Below are 14,714 nucleotides of genomic sequence, written 5' to 3'. Positions count from 1 at the left end.
TGTGTCTGCAAAGTCTTAATAGCAGTTTGTATAGAGTTGCATTGCAGTTGCATACCTACAGGCAAAACATCTTTTCATCCTCCCTCAGTAAAAATATTTGTTCCATGAGAAGCAGATCTAACAAAGTCTTACTTTTCTATGGGCTTGTCTTTTGAAGGAAGTGGCTGTGGAGAGAAATGTCTTTACGGCTCTCCCCCCTCTCTTTCGCCCTCTCTTTTTCCCTCTCTACCTCTCCCGCTCCTTCTCCCTCTCCCTCTATTGGACGGTTCTGGTGGTAGCATCCATTTTAGCCACATTTAAATTCTGTAGCCAGCAACTGACCAGCCGATATGCACAAGTTGTTGGCTGCTGCCTCTTAGAATGACTAAGGCATTGGATTTTGTCCAGCGACTTCAAATGCTTTTATGGGAGAGAACAGTTCAATTGCATCCTTAGGGATGTAAGGGAAAAACCACCATGCCCTTTGCAATTATACTTCCATCAAATTTTTAGTTTGATACACCCATTTCTTATGTTACCTTAGGTAAATAAATGGCAAAGTATTGCTGGCTTCTTGGTGAAAAAGAAGCACGTGACTTATGAAAAACAAAGGGAACTTGTTAAATCCGGAGAGTGCACCTGCTTGGATTTGTGTGTTCTCTTTCTGAATTCACCTATGCCATAGCTCATGGATCAGAGACACGCAGTGAATCATCCTGTTGGACAGAATGGGACATGCAGCGTAAATTAAGTTTGTCATCTCTCTATGAGATTTTCTCATTTGCTCACTACCTGTAGGAGGGGATTTTCATAGTAATGTGACCTGTCTTCACGCTCCATTTATCATCTCCCCATTGATGTATATAATCTTGGTTGAATAGATAGATAATGGAGGAAACACGTAAAATGTTGAATACTTGAGCAACAGTTCTGAAAAGAACAGGTAGGCAAGAGTCGAAGTGCAAATGTTTAAAGACAAAAATCGGCATTCTTCCCTGACAGGAGATCTTAATACAAGTTTGTTATTGTTTTCTCATTACAGGAGATGACAGAATGTGAAATTACAATGTAAATCTCTTTCATTTGCTAGCATTGTACATTACTTTTCTGTTTTATTACTTTTAGTGAATAGGACTTTAATATACTTGCTTTTAATATCAACAGAAAACAGTGGTTTCACATCTATGAACAGGAAGGTGTCAAGGCATGATGAAAAAATGCTAGTTTTTGCTGTTTCAGAGATCACCACAGAGCTGACTACGCACTTTTGCTGCTGATTGGCAATCCAGAAAGATAAAAACTCTTCTACTATTTTACCAGGAAAATCATCTTTCTCTTCCATGCACATAAAGAATGGAACACTGTGGCAAAACGTCAAACATGTTCTGTAACTGCAGCCTTTAATGTCTTCAATACAGAGAATAAAAACATCGTAAGAAAGTAGGAAACTCTGTTTTTTTCTGAAACCAAGGTACTGGGAGTTTTTTCTTGCCCCACCAGTGGGAGTTGGAGAAAACACCCTGGAACTGAGTTTGAAGACATCTCTTAACTGTCACGCAGATGGTGACAGTATGGGTGGTGAAAGGCCAAGCATTCTGGAGAAAACTGTAAAATTCTATTCTTCCTGAAGCATTGGAGGAGATTGAGAATATAAGTATTTATAATTTCTGCTTTATTTCATTCAGTGTATGATACTTTTTTTTTTTTTTTAAGCTATACCATAAGGAGATTGTTTTTTATGATTGCTTCCAAGTCAGCCTGACTTGTTCCTATGTACAGAGTAGCTGGAACATAAAGCCAAAAAACAACTGACAAATGCGGCTATAGCAAGAAAATAATGTGGCAGTGACCAGGATTTAAGCAAGATATATCAGTTCTGGTACCTGCAAATCTCTGCAGAACATTTTGGTGCCATTGCCCATGGTTTTAATCAGATATCTCTGCAGAATTTGGTTTCCTAATATGAGCTGCAAATATGTGATGAGAAGTTCATCTCATAGTGCTGACCACGTGTGCCTCCAGGCTCCATCCTGCCCATCAGGACAGACCTCAGCAGGAGCCGCTCAGTGCCTGGAGGCTCGCGGGGAGGAGGATGTGGAATTGATCGTGGTGATAGGACCGCATTTTAGGTTCACACCAACCTACTTGCAAGGGAAATGCGAAATATGGAGCCAGGAAATGGCTTAAGCCTCCCAGGAATGCAGGACCAATGGGAGGTGCTTCTGAGGGACTCTGCCACCCACAGCATTGGAATCTTGAATGTATTATTTCAGCATGACCACAAAATAGTTTCTGGTTGGGGTCTTCACTTGCTACCCAGATTCCTTCAGTTAGTTCATTTTGTTGTCTTAGGTTTTGTTTGCTTGTTTGTGGGTTATTTTGGTTGGGTGGTTGGGTTTTTCTTTTGTATTTTTTGTTTGTTTGCTGGTTGCTTTTGGGTTTGTGTTTGTGTTGTTGTGTTTGTTTGTTTTCCCTTGAGGAAAACTTGAGGTTGCTTGGACAGAAAGAGTAGCAGTGACAATAGCAATTTAACACACAACATAGATTGATTTCTTTCTTGAAACGGGGAAAAAATGGGTTCCAAAAGTTTTAACACACCCGATTTAGCTGAAACTGTTCATGCTCGAAGAAAAATTGAAGACTTCCTGATGCTCTTAACTCCTTTCTTACAGCTTTGAGACACAAACTACACTCTTGTGTTACTTCCCCTTCATCCAAATGTTCCTGGTTAATTTGTTCAAATCAAACTGTTGCATAGCAGCAGGAAGGTAAAGGCAGATCCTCCATTTATTTTTGAGATTGGTTTGCCCTCTTTCAGAATCAATTTTCTTTGTGGTACAGGTATGCTGAGCTTTGCCATTTGCTGGCACTGTTTTTCTGAAGGGCATGGTATGTCCAGTTATCGCCTAGAGGCGATTTTCATGAAGAAAAATAAAAGAGAAGAAGAAGAAGAATGAAAAAAGAAGTATTTTCCTGACCAGATTTGGGATCGAGTTAGTGACTTAGTGACTCAGCACTTTTGTTGTAGGGAACCGCACTTCCTTGGTTTTCGCTTAGCCAGAGTTTTAACTCAACAGAGGTCAAAGGTTCCCTGTGTTCAGCATCCTCTTTTTGAATTTGGAGGCAGTGAAATGGTTCACCATTGAGTGGAAACATCCTCAGCACTGTCTGGCCTGACACACGCAGCCCCCAGCCGCTGCTGCACCACCAGTACAGCCCTATGCCGGGACGGGGGGTTCGTTTTTGTGAGTCTGGGTGTGCTCTGTCTCTTGAGGACACTGTGCATCGCTCTGGTTAGCGCTGAACATAACCAGCTTGGGTTTTGTTCTGTCAAAGTTCGGATCATCCTCAAGTTACATTTTTTCACTTCTCTTTTTCCCATTTAGAAAAAATATTTTATTTTATTTTATTTTATTTTATTTTATTTTATTTTATTTTATTTTATTTTATTTTATTTTAGTGGTTTTATGTTTGGTTAGTTGGTTTGGTTTGTTTTTTTGGGGGGAGGGGTGGTGTTTGTTCTTGTTCACTGAGATCTGCAGGACGTTCTGAATGTTGCAAGAAAAACAGAGTTGGTGGAGTCCCGGCCACATCTCATAGATTTGTTGTCTTTTACCTTGGTGTCTACCAAAGTCTGGAAGTGCCTGTACAAATCACATCAAACATCCCTGGACTCGGGCTGTTTATCTGCACTAGCGACTCCATCTCTTCTCTGAGCAATGTAACTTCTCACGGTACATTCAAAAGCACTGGAATGCTTTATCCCAATGTCTTTGTTTTCTGAGGCTGTCCCTCCTGTTGTCTGTGGGCGTGGTCTTTGGAACATTTTAGTGCTGTGACATACAATCTTGTTTCTGCTCTAATACACTGGTAATTTAAACACTTTCCTTTTTTTTTCTTTCATCATTTCATTAATTCACTTCATACTGTGAAACTTGGGCTCTTGATACTTCTGACCTTTCCCAAAATGATACCTCTGAATTACACACTGCAGCAAACTTCTATACAATATAAAACTATCTTAATTTAGGCAGAATCCTGGTTGCAAAGTTCCTCACAAAGGACATCAGTTTTCTTGTTTACATGTCAAATCCCAGAGGACCCAGCCTGTAAACAGTATGCTTTTGTGCTAGCAGATAACATGAACTTTACTTACTAACTTAATCATGCAAGATACTGATTAAGTGAAGACCAGTCTGATACTAAGATGACATGGCAAATTCTTGTGCTGTGGTACATCATTTTGGAAATTAAATGCAGGCAAAACATCCTTGCTGGCTACTTGGTGTTCAAGCTATTCTTCCTAATCTTTTGTTTCTGGAAAGACTCCATCAGTCAGTCCCTTACCTTTGACAGTGTCTGCTGCTGTAACTCCTGCTTAGTCTGACTAAAGCTAACTTGACTGAAGATGCTGGTAAATTACTCACACATTCCAACCTAGTATCTAGTTCTGATTCTGTTCTTATGTTTAATGATTATCAGATACTGATTTCTATGTTATCTTATAGTAAATTCTATGCTGAGGCATCTTTAGAAGTTATGATTAAATAGGATGTCTACACATTCCATTATTGCATTAGAGAACTGCAACAGAGCTGTAAAGATCAGTAAATTATGACTCCCTTTTACAGCAGCCACGTTGCTTTCTTCTCAACAGATCATCCTTATGCAGCTGTGTGTTAATTACCTTCTCTGTTATAGTTTCTACTCAGGTCTCTGGTATGGACGCCAAACTCACTGCTCTGTCATTTTCTGTATCTTTCTTGAGGCTTTCCTTGACAATTTTGAAAATTGCAGATAAAAAACCTGTTTTGCCCTGCACTACAGAAAGTGTTAAAATATTTGTATTAAATGCATAGCATTTTTGGTGAACAAAGAAGACAAAACCTTGCAGTTGTGTCTGTTGGACTGATACAGCATGAATAACATACAGCTTATTCATGTGAATATTGTAATAAACTTTCTGGGTACCCTGTTGCAATGAGAAAGCAGATACACTAATGGCTTACTTTAAAAGGTTTAATTAATATCTGTGATAATGACCACTAGAGGGTGTTTTTTTTTACTGTTCAATGAATGCCATTGGCTCTTCTTCCCCAGAGCTAATGAGACAGCTGATTTTAACACTATAAAAGTATAAGTGAATTTGTAATAAGTGGAATCTTGCTAAATTACTTGAAATCAGCCATAATGCTTGGTTTTGTAATCCCCACCCACATACACTTTCCTCTAACTTGACATGAAACACACAGCTTCACTTTAATGCAGTGTTTTTTTACATTAACATGACTGTAAGAATAGCAAGAATTTTTGTTTACTTCCATTACAAGTCTCACACCTACAAAGTACATGTCAAAATGTTTCATATTTGACATAAAAGTCAAAAAGAAAAATAATTTCAGTGTTTGGTACTGCAAATACTGTGGTCAAGTTTTTGTACTGGACAACCTTCTGCAGTGCGAGGGTTAAGATTGTGGGGTGACAATAAAGCCCTGGCAGATGTATTGTTAGCCTCCTCTCCTTCCCCCACTTCCGTCTTTTGCCCCTCCCTCTCCCCCCTTCCCACTCAGGACAGGCGATCAGGAGGGAAAGAAGGACAGAGGGAAGAGAGTTGGAAAAATTAAACATGTTTTACTAATGCTACTAATAAGAATAGAGAAAATAATACAAAATATACAAAACCAATCTTGAAAGTCTCAGCAACTGCAGAGCCAGCACCCAAAGTCCTGGATTAGACTCTGTAGCCAACCGGAGCTGGATTCAGTCTCTCACTAGGCCTCAGTTCGCAGGGACGACCAGCAAGGTCCTCTCCTAATGTCGGCCATGAGGAAAAAAGGGCCGAGATCCTCATGATCTCCCACTTTTATATGAAGTATTCACGTGAATGGAATGTTATACACAGTTGGTCAGTTTCTTGGTCACCGGTTTCTCGTTGCCCCTCTCGTGAGATGTCCATCTGTACTTATCAATAAGTTTGCATTCCATTGCTTTGTTTACCAAAACATGTATCTGGTTCTCCAGGAAAATGCAGCTAATATGAAGGCTTTAGCTGACAGGCAAATTCACTAAAAGAGAAACTTTGGTTTTTTTAACAAAACCAGGACATGCGGAAGGACTTGATTTTGCTTTCTGTCTTGTTAGTGATCCGTATACTGAATGTGTAACTTCCTGCTCTGTTTTCAAAGACACCTTGTTTTCCACGTCCCAGAATTTTTAATTTTTGGTGAGTGTTATGCCTCTGTCTCCCCATGTGTAAAATGAGAGTCTGTACACCTTGGTTTAAAAATGCCACGTACACTCCTCGAAGCAGGGGATGCAATGTGACAGCAGTGTTTCCCACCTGAGCAGTGCAGTATGTGAGTTAGATGTGGTTCAGGATGCAGGTCACCCCCTCGGATAACCTGGTTTTAAATGCCATCATCGGGCTGCTGTATTTGCACAGGCATCGCTCCTCTTCTGTGCCCGTTTGTGCTGACACCATAACAACTTCCAAGTGGACCACCCACCCTGCAGAGCAGGAGTGCTTTTTATGCAGTTGACAGACCTTTGAGTTGTTTCAGTTTTTTCTTTTTTTTTTTTTTTTTTTTAATCTTGTTCCTCTTAATCTGCTGTTTATAGAACAATAGATGCAAATAATTGTAGCAACATTTAGTTTTCTGTGTGTTCATGCTGCTGCAACAGAGCATTTAGGCTAGAGGGGGGAATTTTGCCTCTCTAGAAGCAGAGGCTGCCGAGATGTACTTCTGCTGTAAGTCACACTGTGCAGTTTTGAATGAAGCAGCCAGCTTCTGGCCGATTCCTTTTTCTCTTTCTCTGAAACTGAAAGGAGGCAGCCCTGAGAGACACAGCAACTGAGGCAAAAGCTGTTGTCCTGCTGAATTAACCCAAACCACAGCTCTGCCACTCTAGAGTCAGAAATCCAGGGACTGGTCCACACACAAGGGCTGCCACCCAGTCTGGGGTCCCATCCTGACCAGGGCACCTCCAGCAGCACTGAGTGCCTCTGCCAGGAACAACCGCATCTATGCTGTGGCTACAGCACGGAATTGCTCTGCTGTGTGTCGAAGCAGATTTCCTATACTTTCTTACTGATTATTTAAATTATAATGTTCTTAAGGCAAACACCTAAGAAAAAGAGCATCCTTTCAGTGCACTCCCCAGGGTGAACTCTGGTGTACTCCTTTGTATTCAATGTGATGTTCTGTCAGCACAAAAGTCATGTCTAAGTCATGGGCACATGCGACAGTGTCCTCAAACCCCTGTTGCACCTCTTTAGTGAGGGCTCCACCAGGAGTGTCTAGCACCAGCGGTGAAGAGAGCTGCTGGTAAGATGGTACAAGATCACATAAAGGATTAGGAGCACAGTACTCGTAAAAGTTTCTGGACATCTATCAGAAGCAAGGAGCCAATTAATTAAACAGACCTGCTCTGGGTGTCCTCCTGCTGGCTCACAGGATATTAAAGTACTTGGAATCCTTATATTAAAATTGTCTTCTATAGGAAGTGGCTCCTTGGTACATTGACATGTGTCATTTGTATCTCTTCATACACTAGCTCCATTGATTAGCAGTGTGTAGTCTAGTTAGGGAGAAGAAGAGGAGAACCACTCAGGACGAGCTAAATAAGTGCAGCCTTCCTTACATTTTGAAGACCTTGATATCTGGGAAGTGGCTTTAGAACCAGGATTGCTGAGCAAGCCATGTTTTTCCCATGTGGAAGTTTTGTCTGGACCAAAAACCAGAATCGGGTTGTTCTCCATTATTTCTGGGTGACTGGTAGTCTATTGAAAGAGCAGTGCTGTGTAACACAACAATAAATATATCCGAATGCACAGTCCATATCCAGGGATCCTGAATGGCAACCACAACACATGTGCAGACCTCATTTTTTCTGTGAATCCAAAATGACCCGAAAGATTCAAAACATTGCTCCATGATTTCTGTGGTCAACCTGCTTGTGCTCAGCCAGAACTGAGTGTTCTGGGCACATCCGTAAAATCATCCTCTGCCTGTGCTCAGGGAGATCAGTGTGCACATTTAGAAGTCACTATGGAGCTGCTGCACAGCAAGTATGAGTTTAGATGTCATCTGCTAGAAATACGGGAACCTTATACAGAAGTGCTAGTGATTATTATGTCATTACTCCAACTAAGAGTCCGATTTGGGATGAAAAATCCTATGTCAAATTTGCATTTGAAGCATTTTGGCTCCAGCCATAAAGTGTAAAGAATCTTTCACAAGATTACAACATTTGAACACCGTTTTAAGACTGTGTAGCATTGGTGGGTCAGTTTCTATGACTTCTGAGCCCTCCAGCTGCATAAAAAGAGCAAGTGATTTAAGGTCCTTCATTGCAAAAGGTACAAGGCAAATGTACATTAGAGTTTGCTTGCTTGAGTAGTTAGATCCAGCCCATCTCAGTGCATTCATTGCTAAACAATTGTGAAATTGCTTAGTAAACACCTGAGGTGTGCCAGAAACTAGAGAAATAAGTGGAAGAAAAAATAGGTATATGCACTGAATTGCTTTCTTGCTTATCTTTTCAGTCAGTTTACATGCACATGGATAGTGTCTCCAGCTTCTGCAAAGCTCTGTGAGGTGTGTGTTCTGCTTCCTAAAGTGTGCTGCTAGTGACAGAAGATGCTATTCAGGTCCTGTCAGTGTTGCAGTAATTACTCTTCCTTTACACCAGGAAGAGCAAATTGCAGGCAGAAAAGAGAGAGAAAGAAAGAAAAAAACAATGTTGTTTTTAGTACTGAGAGGATTGAGATGATTTTCATGAAGGAATTCAGCTAAGGCTGCAGCTCTGAGCTCTCATGTGTATACCATACGTCTTCTGTAAACTCCAACAAATGTTTCTCTGGGTGATGACTTCGCTTGCCTTTTGCAGCTGTGCAAAAATTCAGGCTTCACATCTAAGCTGGTGGTTTAAACTGTTGTTGGCGTTAACTGGGGTCTATGAGAGACTGCTAGAGACGATTTGGACTCCGTGTCTTAGGAAGGACTGAGTAACAGAAGCTGCCAGTTTCCCTCCTCTAGGGGTTCAGCATTCACCTGAATCCATGCAGGACAACAGGCGAAGTGTCATTGCCTGTTCCCACATATTCTATCTGAGCAACAGTTCCTCAGGGCAATGAAGCTGGTGCTGTAGAGCCTGGCAAACCTGGTCAACAGCACACTGAACTTGAGTAGAGCTGGTAGGTGGTGCTTCTGATTAAAGAGTAATTAGAAACAAAAGGGATTGCTTCTGTTTTCTTTAAAACCTTCGGGTATTCCCCAGAGGGCAGTACGTGAAGGCTGCTACGTGAAGGATCCTAATGATGACTCTTGATGGCTTCCTACTCTCACCAAGGCCAAGAAGACACCTGTGAGGTTTGTGGAAATCACTATTGCAGATAGTCCTTCAACAAGATCATCAGAAAAGTGGCTGAAGGTGCTTCAGCATGTGTGCCAGGTACAGGTCCTCATGCAAATCCCTTCCAGCACTGCAGGGCAGGCAGCGGTGCAGAGGTCCTGTGTGAGTCAAAGAGCTGACAGCTGAGCACCGAACCATCTGAGAAGTCTGGATCAGTGTCTCAGCTGCATATGGAGGATGCTGTTCTATCAAAAACACTTGTGTATTTTATTAAATGTGGATGATCAGTCCTGGCTTGCAAGGTTGGTGACACTGGGTGGGATATGGTTCCAAGGATGTGACAAATATTAGTGTCAGAAGGCATCTCTGGAGGTTTCCAGTCCAACTCTATGCATACAGCAGGGCTCACCACAACGCCAGGCCAGGTACCTCAGGCCCTTAGCTGGTTGAGTGCTTGATACCTTAAAGGACGGAGATCGCATCACCTCTCTGGTGCCTGTCCTGGGGCTTCCCTGCTCTCACAGAACAGAGTTTTCTCCTCATATCCAACCCCTCTTGTGCCCTGGGGTCTTCTGCCCTGTCACTGGGCACCTCTGGGAAGAGTGTGGCTCTGTCTACTCTGTAATGCCCTTCAGGCAGTGGGACACTGTAAGTAGGGTTCCCCTCAACTGTCTCCTTTCCACACTAAGCAAACTTTCCTTTGTACAAGTCATTAACAGTGTTCTTCAGAATTATTTGAGCTGAGAACATCTCTTTAACATGATCGAGAACGCATTAATCTCTGATCAGGAGCTGGCAACAGGCAGTGTGAAGGAAGAGCATGTTTTCTTTAGATGACACAATGAGATGTGCAGATTGGAAGTCACTGTGGCCAGTTTTTAATGACGACATTGGTGATGTAACAGTGTGCAGGGATGAGGCAGGGCAATGTGGTGGTGTAAGTCTGTGTGAACAGTTTCCCACTGCTGGCTGCCCCAGGAGAGCGTCTCATACTCCCCTTACTCAGCATCACGGATTGGCCCTGTTTGCCGGGTCAGGCCACGTTCCCCCTGACCACAGCAATATTGGTTTTGATGGCTTTTGTCTTCTCCCGTTACTTTGTCCATCCACTTCTGTGAGTGCGTCTTGTGTGTTTTTCAGCCAGGCAAAACTGCTGGACCTACAATAACTAATGGTAGTGGTTCACACAGCTGGATTGTGTATAGTAAGAAAAAATACCTCCTCTGGCTGAATGTGAAGCTTCTGCCTACTAGTTTCATTTGTTGCCTCTTCATTCTTGTACTGAGAGACACAGGAGTAGTTGTTGCTTATTGACCTTCTCCTTGCCTCTCACCACTGATGGGATCTACTGGCAATCAATGTGTCTTGATGTAGTTGGCTGATGAAGAAACTCTTTCTTCTCATCATTCTCTCAGGATCTTTCTGTCCTTTTCCAGTTCTTCCATCTCCTTTCTGAGCCAGGGAGATGAATATTAAATATTACTCCAGTGGCATTGTAAGAGGTATGTGAAAGAGGAGACTTAAAGGGAGGTGATCAGATAGGTTTAGCATGGAGAACTGTCCAGTTGTTGGTTGTTTATCTAAACTTTTCTCTAGTGTGTGAACACTTCTCAGTGATGTAGGCAAAAATTATGACCCAGACAAGATCTTACAAGCATCACTGCCACCTTCTCCTTTGTCCAGGCCATGGTTCTCTAGGCATCTTCAGTAAATATCCCAGTGGTGTTGTAACCATTTCCATGTTGCCTGATTTGCTGCCTGCCAAGATGCATTTGAAAACAGAAACAGTCCCTTACCCTGCCCTGAAGACAAGAATTGTATTCTTATGAGAGCATTTTGAAAAAAACCAAACTGCTCTGTTTATTTCATTCCCCTCTTTTCTTTCCTGTCTACAATGGTCATAAGGTGCTGTTTCAAGGTGGCATCTGAAAACTCACTCTCGCTCATTTGCAGCTGAGAGGTTAAGACAGGTTGTACTATGACTGCCTCACAAATGTAAACTGGAGATGTTTTCCATATTTGTTTCTGGCATCAATTTCAGAATTCAGACCAGTCCTGTGTGTGGAAATGGCTTTGTCAGGTCCAGGTGCTGAGACTAGATGAAGCATTTCAGTGGTGGCCTTTAAGGCAGAAGCACCCACAAGACTTACTCTACAATGGGACTAGGAAGACTGGAAAGTAGAAGAGACTCTTCAGAGATGATGTGACCCATGAAGTGAGGCTGCTGGAGAAAAATCTGGCAGGAGAAGAGAGTTCTTGCAGTGACTTGCTATGGACCCTGGAGGCCCCATGTCAGGTGACACAGGAGTCATTTCCCCCTGCAAGCAGTTTCGTGTGTGTCACAGCAGGATCCTCAAGCCCCGAAAGCATTTCAAGTTAAGCTAATACCACAGTTATTGAAGCAGGTGAACCCATCGGTTTTGCTATTAGAAAATGGCTCCTCACACATACCTGGAAGAAATGGAGCTGGTTTATTTTCTGAGTTGCCTTCTGCAGAGAAAATAGCTATGGGAGGGGTGTGTGTGTTTGGGGAGAGGAACATTAAACCTCAGCTCAGGCTGAACAGCATTCAGGATTGTAGATGGGGGAAGGCTAGCAAGATTTTCTATCTGCTTGTATTGTTTATTGAATATTTGTAAATAAATGGATCTGGATTTGGCCTAGGAGTAAGACCTCAGTTTTGCAGGCACAGCCCAGACCTCAGAAGTTTATTGTGCAGGGCTTCTGGCAGCCAGAGCAAGAGCTACTCTTTGCGCAGATGTGGCTGTCCTAAAGTAAGCAATGAATGTGCAGGGAGGTGGCAGAAGAACAGGTAAAGCAGTAATATGTAATTTTCTACTAGAAGTGATATGCTATGGAGATGCTCTTTGTTTTTTTTCAGAATTATCGTCTCTTGCTGTTGGAATATTTTCTCCTTTAAAGTAAAAAAAACCCAGCAAAATAGCTGAAAAGCAAAATCAGTGCTTTAAGAACAGCCCAGAGAGCAGCAAAGGACAGAATTTTGCAAACCATTTTTTCAAACGATAATTCCTGGTCTCTTTGCCCACAGGCCATCCCCATGGTTCAAGGCACAACAGTTCCACTGATGCTTTAGATACACATAAAACAAGGGGCAGGTCTGTAATGCCATGACATATGTGTCACCTACGATAAGAGAAGACACAACATGTGAGCTGCTTTGGCCTTAAATCTCACAGCATCTGTCCTTCCCCATCCCCCAGCTCTGCCTCATGACCCAAATCTTCAGCTAAATACCATCTCTGTGGTTTTATTTGATTTCCACCAAATCCTGCAGGGGATCTTGCACATCTGAGATCTTCTCCCTCTGGCTGCATACCCAAGATAGGGTGTTAACAAACTTAGAAGATGGACAGAGGTTTTATGCTCCCCTATTATTCCTTGCAGCAAACGCATGCCCATTGGGGGAATCAGGTTGTTTTCTTGTTCAAGAAGTCATTGGAGATGAACCTCCTTTCAAAGTTCTAGTAGGATAAAGCTGCTTCTTCTGGTAGCAATGGAAATACATGCCATGAGAGGGAACACTGGGGTAGGTGGGATCCGTATTCCCTGGGGTGGAGGAGAGCTGGTTGGTGTAAGGTGATATAATTCATACAAACTCTCTATCTCCAGGGTATCTGTCTGACCATGTGTTGCAGCACCTCTGCCAGCTTTTTTCAGCCTGTGGAGATTGCCAAAGTGGAGGAAGAGAGAAGCAGCCCCACTCTGTTGGATATGGATGTTTCACACTGTAGTGTACTGTGCTGCTGGGGAAGATGAAAGGGAAGATGCACCAGCTGTGTCAAGACAGGAACACCAAGGCATGTCCGCACTGGTGAGCGAAACAAGACTTGTGTTCAGTGTTCCACACTGTCCTTGCCGCTGCTTTGGCTCAAACACTCCCAAACAATGCCCAGGCATGGGAGTGTTCCCCATCTGCAGACTGGACATGGCCATCTGGTGTGGTGGAAAGGGGATGTAACCACACAGACATGGGTAAGGCTGTGCTGGTTGGCCTCCAAGATGTGGGACGGTCCTGGATTATTTGAAAGCTCCTGTAACCATCCTCACCTGCATCCCTTCAAAATTCAAGCACACTTAAGGTCCCAATCACACCAGGCTACTTGCACTCCTGCGCCTTGGGTACCATTTTTCCTTTAGCCTTCATTTTGCTGACCAAAGCCAGCCCCAAGTTACTGAGCAGCAACTGTGGAAAAGGAGATGGTATGAGTGTATATACATGTTTAGGTGACATGTCGCTTGGAAGGGTGCCCCGCAGTCAGCATCACACTGGAGCTGGGATGTGTTCCTGCCAGGGCTGTGGAGAACAGATCTACGCTAAAGTGCAAGAACACAAAACCAGCATGGCCTGCTGCGGTGCATCCTCCAGCTGGAGGATGGAACTGGCTGAAGTGCCTCTCTCCCTGCTACCTCCCAACCCACTGTGCATCACAGGGCGTGCAGCTGCCAAAAGGAAAGGAGGCTGAGGTCTCCATGCCTTTGTCCAGGTAAGGGCAGCTTTCGTATCTTCTGTAAATGTAAGAGTTGCCACTCAAATGATGCAACTCCTGGACAGCTTAAGTTCTTCTGCCATGTGCCTCAGCTCCTCAGAATATGCAGGAAACAGTCTGGTCTGTATTGCCAGTCTTGCTGGGGGAGTCCCAACAACCTTTTAAAGAGCAGGGACGGTACTGTGCAGCACTGGCCCAGGGCAGGTGCCGGCTGGCTGCTCGGGCAGGCAGAGATGCTCTTCAGCTCTGGCCAGCAAAGAGGAGAATGGGGCTCGAAACCAAAGAGAGAAGGAGCCTGGGACAGCAAGGGAGAAGGGCCAAGGAGGATATTTTTTTTATATATATTCTGCTCTCGGCTCCTGGTGAGAAAAACATTAATTAGAGTCCTTCTGGTGCACCCAGGCCTTCGTCACAGCGTCCATGAAGGAGAAGCAGACAGTTCTCAACCTGTCTGACTGTTGCTGTGGGCATGGTTTGTACTTGCTTCTTTTCTGCCTGTCTCATTGCTTCAGAGTTCATTTGGCTGAACTCTTAATACAAAATAACGTGTTAGACGAGGTCTGTGCTGGGAACGGTGTGGGAAGGCACTAGCTGTCTGGGGAAGGGATGGGCAAGGGGACTTTGCTTTCAGCATCCATGCTGACTGCATACCAAATAATTGTGCTTGTTTGCCTTGTCAACCCACCTAAAGTAATAATACTGTTTTAAGCCAAAGAAACACACCTATGAAACCAAGCCTTTCTGGCCAGTGGCTGTGCCCCCAAGCCTCCTGCAATCTGTCCTCCTGGCTTGTTCCAGATCTTTGCTTTGTGCTAGAAGAGTGAGATGAGCATGTGCCTGATGTTCTAGTTGAAAAAACTTCAGTTACAAACA

This window comes from Patagioenas fasciata, chromosome Z (assembly GCF_037038585.1).
Source record: "Patagioenas fasciata isolate bPatFas1 chromosome Z, bPatFas1.hap1, whole genome shotgun sequence".
Classification (NCBI taxonomy): Eukaryota; Metazoa; Chordata; class Aves; order Columbiformes; family Columbidae; genus Patagioenas; species Patagioenas fasciata.
The sequence above is the reverse complement of the archived record's forward strand: the minus strand, read 5'-3'. Positions refer to the sequence as shown.